Below are 12,366 nucleotides of genomic sequence, written 5' to 3' on the forward strand. Positions count from 1 at the left end.
AAAACGTTGTGTTTAATTCCTCATTGTTTTCTTTTTCTCAGAAGCATTACAAATAAGCTCGAGTTCATTAACAAGTTCGAGCATGATACCATTGCAGTAGTGGCACCGAGGCTGGATCGTAAGCATTGCTTCATGCTTTACCTAAATATGTACTGGCTCGATATCAAGGATAACCTCCAGAGCTTTTGCTGATTTAGTTTTGATTGCGCCAGTAATCCGCAGCAAGCAGGCTAGTTCCACCTGCTCCAAGGATTTAATGCGACAATTGTTCGATAATACTATACAGTACACCATCGCACCATATATTGACATGGGACACACTTGTATAGAGCCATTAAACCACGTGGTCATAAACCCGCCTTTGAAGCCATGGCTCTTTTGCATGAGTTCTATAAGGGCTATGGCGGCCCTGCTCCTAATGTATTCTCTCCAACTGGGTTTTTTATTTAAGCTAACTCCAAGATATTTGACAGAATCGAGAGTATAATACTTCTACCCCTTAAAGAAACCAACAGAAAGAATTAATAAGACAAAAATTATATGGTTGCCAACTTTTGGAAAATTTTTACTGCAAAAACTTTTACAGTTTAAATGAAGACTAATAATATATATTATATCAAAATGCAAGATTTTTAAGAAAACTGCTACCAAAATTATTTTTTACTAAAGGTTGCCACCTGATTTGAAAATGTTGCCGAATATAATGAATAAGATAAGCGATTTATGGAATATGAGTATGAAACTAAATAAGTTTAAGCAGCATATTGTTAATTTTATTTTTGTTCAGGGTTGCCAGATATTAAAAAATATGTATCAAATAATGACTATCTAACACTGCCAAAACTTATTGAATTTAATGCTCAGTTTAAGACACAATTTTTCAAGAAAACTGCTACCGAAATATTTTTTGATAAAGGTTGCCACCTGATTTAAAAATGTAGTTGAATATAATTAATAAAATAAGGGAATTGTGGAATGTGAGTATGAAACTAGATAAGTTTAAGGAGCATATTTTTATTTTTTTTGTTGTTGAAGGTTGCCAGATTTTAAAAAATATGTATCAGATAATAATTATCTAACACTCCTTAAACTTATTGAATTTAATGCTCAGTATACAGTTTTTGTTTTTGATTTTATTTCAGAACACAATGTATATTTTCCTGCAGGGTCTCTTGAGCACAAACACTTCTGCTACAAATGTTTATAAGTTCAAATGTCTGGGCATCCGCTGGCATAGCTGTCATTACACACACATGCATGCACACGTGTACTTATTTGCGCTTTGCAACTGCCATGACGTTCAGCTGTCGCAACTACAGTTGATAGCCTTATACTTTCAAATATTTCCTGCGTTACTATTTACATAGATATGCACATATGTATGTATGTATGTGTGTGTATTTGCATTTCGCAAGCAATTGTCGAGCGTGTCGATTTTTATTGCTCAGTGCCACTTTACGCGTCTGCAAGTGGTGGCTGGTGCTTCAGCAACAACTTACCTTGGCACTTCTTGGCGTAACGCGCTCTGCCGCCATGGCAGCCCTATCAGTTAACACCTTTCACATTTGCTGCTGCCATCAGCGCATTATGCCACATTCACTTTTCAGCGCATTTTTTACCTTTTTCTTATTTTTTCAGGCTATTTGGTGCTATTTTGTGGCGCCAATAGAATTTGCATGAGTTCACAAGCGCATATGTTCCATGTATGTATGTATGTATGTATGAATGTGTATTTGTATGTATGTATGTATATGTTATCGAATATTCGTGTGGATGTTGCGTCTGATTATTGTCACATTGTCATTATTTTCTTTGGCTGGAAATTGCAAATTTTCGCTTAGTTTTATTTCGATTGTTGTTGTTTTTGTTGTCAAAATGACAGGCAAACAAACTTTGTTGTTTTTTATTGTAAATTTCTTTCTTGTTTGCTTTTGTTGGCTTTTTATTTCATATCAAAAGCAAATATGCCACATTTGAAATTGGCAGTAAAGGAATTGCTGTCATGATGAGGCCCCTCCTGTATCTGCACGTATGTATAATGTCACCTTCCACGTATCTACTTTTTTTACAGCATCGATTTAAATCAGATTGTTATGAAAGGCATTTATGTTTAGACACTTATTATAAAAGTACTATGTACGTATGGCAGTAAGCCGAAGTGAAATGGAACCACGCTCGACCGGTTACTGAAGGGCGTCACTATCCAGTGGTGCACTGACGGCTCGAAAACACCTTAAGGCATTGCGGGACCACATACCAAACTATCCATACCAATGGGAAGTTTTCCGAGCATCTTCCAAGCAGAAGTCTCTGCTATAAGTCAGTGTGCCGAAATCAATATTCACGGCAACCCGCGTATCGCGATACTTAGCAATAGTCAAGCGGCACTAAAGGCGATCTCAGCGTATGTGGTTAAATCGCGTTCAATGGAGGAGTGTATAGGAAGGTTGAACCGCCTATCAGTTTGCAACCTAATCTGCGTACCGAGGCACAAAAGAGTACCCGGCAATGAGCTGGCCGACGAACTACCATAGCCCACTCTGAGGCAGCGACCAGGATGATTAGGCTAGAACCATGAATTGCGGTGGGGTTCCACGCCATAAAGAAGTTGCTCCGCACGAAGGAGAGAGTGAGGAGAAAACAGCTTTGACTTACGCCATGCCAAGCTACTTCTGAGAGGGTAAAACCTTGCAAGATATAAGGAAATGATCAACCTCCGCCGAAACCAATTCCGCCTCCTTGTCACGGTCTTTACAAATCACTGCAGGCTCAGGAAGCACTTTTCCAACATGGGCATAGTCTCTTGCGCAAACTACCGGTTCTCCGACATGGAACAGGAAACTCCAGCACACCTGATTCTGGATTGTCCAGCAATTTATAGAAACTGGCTCTAGACCTCTGGGCTCCATCCACGTGGATAGGGATCACATCACCTCAGTCGCGCCCAGCAGGCTCCTTAAGTTGTTCAGAATGCTGAACTTTTGTAACCATATGTGATATAGGAGAGGGCGCAATACACCATAGGTCGCAATACAAAGCCTCAATTTTTCAATCTCTATGTATGTTAAAAATAGGCATAGTAAAAGGATATCCATTATTTTTCCAATATATGGATTCAAAAATCTTTATCTCGCGTTGTATGGTATAAGTAAGTGCGACCGGGCTACGCTATAAAGTATTATAAACATAAAATTATATAATTAATAAGACCACAGGGAAAAGGCAGTTTTCCGCAATTTGCAATTTTGGATTCCTCAATTCATGTCCTGTAATTGTCAAAGATGTACCATGGTCAATTGTCGAAAAAATCAATAAAATATTGGAAATCGTCGTGCCCGACCATTATTTGATCACTGTTTCAAAATGCCGATTGGATCCATTTGAAGTATGGATACCATACCTCTCACGGCAAAAAAAAAAACCTCAGAGCCTGAGTTTCGCTGCTGAATCACAACAAAAACAATTCATTTCTGAAGCGGATGTTTACTGGTAACGCAACTTGGATCATTTACGACAACGTCCTCACGCATCGATATTGAATAGTCAGCAGCTCCGAGAGTTGGTTGGGAGGTTTTTTTGCATTCATCTTATTGTCCAGATCGCATCATATCTATCCCATTACATGGCGAATGAGTTTGCTGCTGTAAAATTCACCTCAGGAGAAGCTTTTGAGGCAATAAGACCTAATATTACTTCAAATTGCATCCGTACGTACCATATGGTAATTTCTAGATATCCGATTTTTTTTCTAATCTCAAGCCTCAAAAAAATTCGCTGGAAAAAATACCAACAATAGAGACGTAATCTCCAAGTATGAGATTTATTTTGATGCAATTTATTCCAAAAATAGGCTTTTCTTACTTGTTTTGCAGTAAACCGAGTTGGGTCAAAACAAGTGCAGCACTATTTTAATAAGAGGATGAGTGGAATTCTTTTATATAAATAAACAGATTACCTAAAGCTGTATAATTTATATTAATTTGACGTCTCATACAAAACAGCAATTTTCACCTCTTTACTGTATTTTTCTTCATGATCATAGAAAATAATTTATTTATTATAGATTAGTAGGGATGTTGACATAATGTAAATATGCGAAATTGAACATTTTTTACAAGTCTGAAAATGAAAATATGAAAAGAATTTTAGATGGACAGCCGTTCCCAGCCTAATTGATCCATATTTCGGTGACGATCACGAAACATCTCAAAAACTATTTCGGATTGCGCTTAAACAAATTCATACACTGTTGTGAATTTGTCTCACGGCCTTAAGGTCAATTCTCCATGTAAGATATGTATGAGATACCTACTGTCTCAGCTATTTCGTTCACTTCCAGTCTATGATCTACAAGATTTCGTAATCTTGTATGTTTTAAATCTCTTTAAGGGGTTATAGCAGTGTGACACTTTCAAAAAAAAATTTTATTTGATTTTTCGATAGTTTGTATTTTCAAAAATATTCTGTGAAATCGGCAAGGTCGTATTTTGAATAGTTTTTGGATGGCAGTGTTCTAAAAAACGACCGCTCGCAGGTATAATCATATATGAGTGAAACTTTAAGGGGTCAGTAGGGTAATTTTTTTCAAAAAAAATATTTTTTCAAGAAAACCGCCTAATTTTTCATGCGTTAAACCATATTTTTCCCGATAGCTATCGAAGGCGAAGAATCGCCGTATACAAAATCAAAGCATTTCTTGCCTTCAGGATACCAAAATTGATAATCAAGTGATAAAAGGTTTGGTAATAGGAATATGAGAAAAGCTGTTAAAAGAAGGTTATGTTTAAGGATTAATGTAAATTAAAAGGAAATTACTACTATGGACAAAAAATAGTAAAACTTTGTTCATAATAATAAAAAACTTAATTTATTCTTCAAAATATATGTCATCCCCCCAAAGTAATCCCTCTCGGCGCCTTTACACTTGTGCCAACCTTTTTTTTCCAATCTTCGCAATAGATATTAAAGTCAATTTCCGGAATAGCATTGGTTTTTTCGGCTTCGGCTCACCACGAATTAATTAATTGCCTGCTTCCGGACTGTAAGCATAGATACATGACTCATCGCCAGTAATGGCCGATTCGCATGTACCAATTCCTTTATTTTATTGACTTGTTGATCATCGGTTGATGTTGATGGCCATCCTGAACGTGGTTCATCGTCAAATCGTTCTCGACCCTCTTGGAATAATGTGTTCTAATCAAAAATACTTGCTCGTGATAACCAGTTATCATCAAAGGCCTTTTACAACAATCTAAACGTTTTGGCGCCAGATTCGAATACAAAATTTAATGGAATGAATAATTGCACTCATCGAAAAACTCGACGACTTTATGTCTTCAGAAAGACATTTGACACATATGTCACTGACAGTTATACCAATCTGGAAAACAAATATTTCAATGAATGGGTTTTTCGTGCGAAATTTTAATTAGAAAGTCTTACTATTTTTTGCCTACAGTAGTATGTTGAAAAAGTAATGCATGAAAAATTGCTAAAATTTTTCGCTAAAAAATTGTTTAAAGTTGCTGAATTTCCAAGTAAAAAATTACACAAAGTTGGGAAAGGAATAACATATTTACTAAATCCAACTTTTTGGAACATTTTCTTATGCTTCACTTAGGCGTTATTTCACTAAAAGTTTTGTATAATAATTTAATTTGAGAGTTAAAAATATGTCAAGGAATATAAAAGAAGCGCTTCCCTAAAAAATTACTCACTAACCCAAAAGCATTTGGTATGCAAATCAGATATTCATACCTAAATTTCATTGACCCCTCTTTACCTCGCGTACACACCTACATGCACACATCCATATAGCAAATTATTATATCCTGGTGAAATTCAAATATTTCATAAATTAAAATGTTCACGTTTCACGCGAGAAATTTTTGCTTTTAATGCAAAACTCCAAAAATAAATTGGACAACAAAAACAATTTTTTTGGATGCAAAATAAAAGTGGCAGTGCATAAAACACCGAAAAGCACACAGAAATAATACACAAGCAATGTAAATGTACATACATACGTTTGTGAGAAATGTGTATGTGTGTATGTGTATGTGCATGTGGTGGTGTATCGCTTGAAAGTTCTAAAGCTCATAAAAGGAAATAAACACACACTTTTGCTGACATGTGTGACTACATAAACACGAATATTAATATATGTACGTATGTATGTGTACACATAGATATGTATGTCCAAATATATGTATATAGATATATTTATGCATGGGTTTTAGGTGCTTGCCTGTGTGTGTTCATCATCACCATCAAGTTATGCTTATATCTTCACCGCATTTACTATACAGGGTGCTTCGTGGTAATTACTTCACGATATAATTTATTATACCTCATACATAATATTACTGTTTTTCACAGAAAGACTCTATAATTTAGCTATAATTTAGGAGATTATATTTTTTGGCAATTATTTCTTGAAGATTAGCTCTTCGCCAATCGACCGCCCCAAAACGTGAAATTATCTGATCACCGTAGTGTTCTCTCAGTAAATCCATTGATTGAAGCGATGTGTAGGAATTGGCGTCATCTTGTTGGAACCAAAATGTCGCCGAGATCACGAGCTTCAGTTTCAGGTATCAAATTGTAGGTTATCAAGGCGCGATAATGGTCGCCATCGACGGTCACGATCTCAGCGGCATTATTTTTGAAGCAACATAGACCAATGGTTCCACCAGCTCACAAACCACACAAAACTGTTGTTTTTCTGTATGAAATGGCAGATCTTGAATCTCTTCAGCTTGCTCTTCGTCCCATATGTGGCAATTTTGCTTGTTTACACACCCATTTAGCCAGAAATGTCCCTCATCGCTGAACAAAATTTAGCTCGAAAACGTCAAATCTTCTTGGAACTTTTGAAGCCCATAGAGCGAAGCGATGTCGCTTGGGAAGGTCGAGCGGCTTCAGTTCTTGTACAAGTTGTATTTCGTACGCTTTCACCTTAAGATCTCGACATAAAAAGCCCCAAGTCGTAACATAAAACAGACCGAGTTGCTGCGAACGGCACCGATTCGACTCTCCACGGTCTTCGTGTATACTCTCATCTACGGCTGCTAATTTTCTTCACAGCCTGCTGGACGGGGTCAATTCGGTCGAATGTTATCCAATAATGAATGCTGGGTCTCAAGATTGGTGATGCTGTTGTGAGTAGTACTCTCAGTAGGCCGATTTTGTTGACCATAAGTTGAGCGAAGCGCGCGAAACAAGTTCTTTACAGAACGTAAACTGTCGTATTTCGTTGAACGATTTGTAAACTTTGTTCGGGCGAAATTCTTACCACGATGAAATGCCAAACAATATTGAACAAAAATACCATGACAGCTTGACACAACTCACGCGGGATCTATCAAAAAAGACTATAGAAAAAAGTACCCGAACTTGGATCAGACCTTAGTGTTTTGGTTCCTAAAACAATTAATTTCGTTCCATACCTTTCATTATATTTTTCTAGACAGTAGCAACCGCTCTAGTCTTGCTCAATGTCTTCTTAACATCTAATTATCTTTACTTTCTAGAAATAATGTAAGGACTCAAACTCTTAGGATAGAAACCACCAAAGAAGTCTTGCGAAATCTGTCAAATAAAAATTGTAACTACAAGTGCTGTTGTTTCTAAAATGGATTCTGCGAAAAATTTATGAAATATATGTTTAGTTTGAGTAGAAGCATAATCCCACTTGGATAGCTGCTGGTTCTTTGTGATTCTAAAAAACTGCTAGATATGGGCCTCCAAAACCCTATAGATAGACGCTTTGAGCCTACCACAAATTTGTTAAGACGACTAATAACAATCGCAGCAAGTTCGCCAGTAAGCTGAAAGTGTGTATCAAACCAGTCTGGCAAATGATGGACAATTAAGGGTAAACAAGTATTTGCTAAGCTAATTCCTTCAAATCAAAATTTAATGAAATTTTGATCTAGTATATGCATATATCATCTCAATCATCTGATCACCGACAAATTTAATACTGCTAATATGCCTTCAATTGGAAAGTCGAAGATTCCGTTTAGACGGTCTTGGCGCTTCTTCAGTTACTTTTCTGTAAAATAAAACATGATAAGCATCACCCTATACCTACGTAAATATTACCACATATCAAACCTTTATACCTCTCCACAAATCCCTACCTTACGCTACCAAAACAAACGAAACAGCGCCAACAACAACTGCGCATGTCGGCGGATTTGCTGAAAACAGCTAAAATGATAAAAATATTAAAAATACCCAAAGAGGCGAAAAATGCCAAACAAACGAAAATATTCGACACCACAAAAATCCTCACGAAATGGCAGAATAAATTAACGGCAAAGGCAAAACGGGTAAAGATTAGCATAGTGCGGAATTAAAATACACAAGAGACACGTCCTCCGTATGTGTGTGAGTGTGTGGGTGGGTATGTGCCGCTAGGTTGCAATGATAACTTTTACATCCGCGGCCACAGTGTGCGCAAAAAGTGCACGGACCACTGCGCTGGAGGAAGACTTCAAAGCATTCTAATCGCTGTAATATAGCGGCTTTCGCTGGCGGCTTGAACTCGTAACTAACTACCAACAACAACTTCCACTTATTTAATTCACTTCAATGGAGTAAAGGAGAAACAACAACAAAAGCAGCAAATATACTCCAAAAGCATATTTACCCACTCGAAGTTAAATTTATACCGAAAATGCCAAGCCAAAATTGAGGTCTAAGCAAAAGTGAAGGAATGGAAGGAGCAGAGAAATGAGAGCAATAAAAACAAAAAAATAAAAACAACACAAATTTGAAATTAAAACAACAAAGCAAAAACATACTACAACAACAATGAACACAACAAAAATAAAATAAAAACTATAACATGAAAACAAGAACAACAACACAAAACCAGTAAAAGCAGAAAATAACAAAAAAAGAAAAACCAACAGCAATAAACAGTCAGTACAACAACAAAAGATCCGAAATCAACAAAAAACCAACAACAAACGAACCCATGTTGCCACTCATACACACAACATCAACAACAACAATAACAGCAAGAACAAAAACAACAAATTCAGTAAACAAAAATAAAAACAATAAAAAACAACAACAACACAGACAGCAAAAGCAGAAAACAACAAAAAGAAAAAACGACAACAACAAACGTATCCGTGTTGCCACTACAAACAAAACTTCAGCAGCAATAACAAGCAGCACAACAACAACAACAAACAAGCAGTACAATAACAATAACAAACAATTCAATAACAAGCAGTACAACAACAATAACAAACAATACAACAACAATAACAAGCAGTACAACAACAAGTAATGCAACAACAACAATAACAAGGAGTATAACAGCAATAACAAAAAATTCAACAAAAATAACAATCACAACAACAACAACATGTTAGATGTCTGCAATAACACAGCAACTTGAGCCACTAAAAACTGTGAACAACAGCCGAGCAATTGAAATTGGTAAAAAGGAAGAAGAAGAAATTATTGAAAATTGAAACCATAGTAAATAAACAGAATTCGAACAGCGCAGCACACAAATCGACTACCAGGCAACCAAGCCGCTGCTGCTGTGCCCGGCAACCCACATGCCAAGCGCCCCACCGCTGTGTGAGTGGTGTGTGTGACTGTGGTGGACTGGTGCGCTGTGTCTGCTAAGTCCAGTCACCGACCCGTTTGACTGCTGCCGGTCGACCTGCCTGCTTGCCTGCCTATCGCTTTGACAGCCTAACAACCGTGCTTACCATTATTGTTGTTGTTTATGTGTGTATGAGCATTCTACTCCTTAGCAGACCTGTCCGCGACTGTCCACCGCAGTGGCATAACAACCACATGAGTTATAGTGGACATGTATATATACATACATGTATATGAGTATGTGATCACACAACAGGCTGCAAGTGAAGTGTTAGTGGAAAGGTATGCGCTCACTCAACTCAGCGGAGCAAAAACAACTTCAATGGAGCAGGAAAATACTATGACGGTCATGCTGATTGCATGGACTGCCGTCGCTGGCACATACATATGAGCCGAAAAAAACAAGAATAACAAATGAGTACGGTCAATAATGTTTAACAACTTCACTCATGAATGCGAGGCAGCGAAGTGTGTTCTTATGCTTTTATATAACACATACATACATACATTTGTATCTGAATGTACACATACAAATACATACATATGTATACTTTTTTATACAAACATACAGACAAACGATATGAAAGTCCATAACAAATCTTATATAGTAAATCTACTGACCACTTATTTCTCCTAGTTCCAGTTTTGAAGAATTAGATACTGTTGTTGTTGTTGTTGTAACATTTGAATACAGGCCTTGGCCGGTTTTGAATCCGGGTCTGTTTCGGTTAAGCAATCCTGACAATGCTAGTAATGGTCCTATAATGTCTAGTAAAAAGAAATCCATTAATTGAAGGTTTTATTTGGCAAAGCTTAAAAGATACGATTTAAGTCAAATATTCCGGTTTTTATGATAAATTTTTGCCATTTTGAAAATAATTTCATAATGGCACCCTCAGATAAACGATCCTTCTTACTGTCACCATCAAATCATTTGCCATAGTCAGGAATAGATAGTCAGCACTTGTCGCCAGATCTAGATTATAAGTTTGATGCATAAAAACCTTACTGCTAAGCTACCGAAGCTTCTTAGGAACTACAAACGCTGTGTGTCATATAACGTTGTCCTGGCATAACACTATTCCCCTCCTATTGGTCCACAATTATGGTAGGTAATTCCTTTCGAATCCCATCCAAACCACATAGCAAAACCTTACTGATCGTGAATCCTTACCATCAATCCTGGCTTAGTCACTTTTTATGGCGGCTTTTTGTTACTATTTTTTAAACAAATAAATAAAAAAATATAAAACAAATCGCCCCACTCCGGGATTTAAAAAAAAATCTCAAATTTTCAAAAAAGAAAAAAAAAAATTAAAAAAATATAAAAAAAAAATTGATCCACTCCGGGATTAGCAGGGATAGTTGTCAAACTAATTGAAGTTTTTTTTTAGGAAAAAAAAAACAAAAATGGCGAACTTTCAAACAATGGCGATCTTCCAAAAAATGACGATTTTACTTAAAAAAACCGATTATTTTATATAATTGATCGTGCTAAATTTTTTTCGTGTATTTTTTCGAAAAGTTCGTTCAAAAACAAAAATTTAAAAAAAGGTCCCCAAAAGTCAATTTCTACAAAAGTTATGGCTATTTGAAAATAAAAAAGCCTTTTTTTGAAAAATTCATAACTTTTTTTGAAGTTGGACAAAAAATTTTGAAAAAATTCTCAAAAATGTTTTTCCAAGGGTAGAAAAGGATGGTTAAGTTTCAGCAAAATCTAAAGGGGTCGGGTACAAAAGTGGTCGATTTGGTATGGAATACCCCTTATGTACTTATGAATGTATGTATATGTATGTATATGCGAGCTACTTAATGTAATAGTATTTTAAGGTAATATATCACTAAAGCTCTACCACACACAGCTGTCTGTATCAACTAATGTAAACATGTATGTATGTATGTGTGCGTGTGCTTTCAAGACGTTCAATGACCTCACATAAAACAACTTAAGTAATCTCAAACATAAATTGCCCTACCTCAAACCATAAAGTGCGCAAACGCATTAACCAAATGTATGTACATATGTATTAATATACATATACATATGTACATAGGTATATGAATGTATAATGTACGTAATATAAAATCAAAATATTAAAGAAGACATTAAAAATATAAATTAAAATAATTATAACTAAAACTACTTATTAACATAACTAAATATGGACGAATACATACGCACCGAGCATTTGAATACATGAGTATAACACCTCACACTACCTGGCATATTTACATAGGATATATGTACTTACTTAGCTATACAGATATCTATTACTAACAAGCTGATTGGGGAAAACACTTTCTTGTTTGCCAGTATTTCCTATACATCTAAACAAATATAGAGCTAAATATTAGGGTGAAACCAACAAATTTATATTATTTTTTTACTTTATATTCAGAAGAATTGGTTGGTAGACACTTGCGAAAACTTTGCAGCCATTTTGCAACAGTGATGTTAGAAGGCTGTTTCTTGCTAATTTTGGATAGCTAAAACTGAAAATGTTAGTAAAACTTTCCTAACACGTGGGTCAAACCACCACATTTTTCTGAAATGACAAAAAAAGCTCTCCTTTATGGTACCTAAAACTCCTATATAATAGATCATAAGACCCTCATAAAACGACAAAGCATTTCGAGCCTAACACATTTTTTTCAGACGGCTAATGTCAGTTTCTGCTTAATATGTCGCCTCCCGCTGTTAAGAGCATTTAGTTAAGAAGATCTCCTGCG

The sequence above is a fragment of the Bactrocera tryoni genome, chromosome 5 (genome assembly GCF_016617805.1).
Source record: "Bactrocera tryoni isolate S06 chromosome 5, CSIRO_BtryS06_freeze2, whole genome shotgun sequence".
NCBI classification, from domain to species: Eukaryota; Metazoa; Arthropoda; class Insecta; order Diptera; family Tephritidae; genus Bactrocera; species Bactrocera tryoni.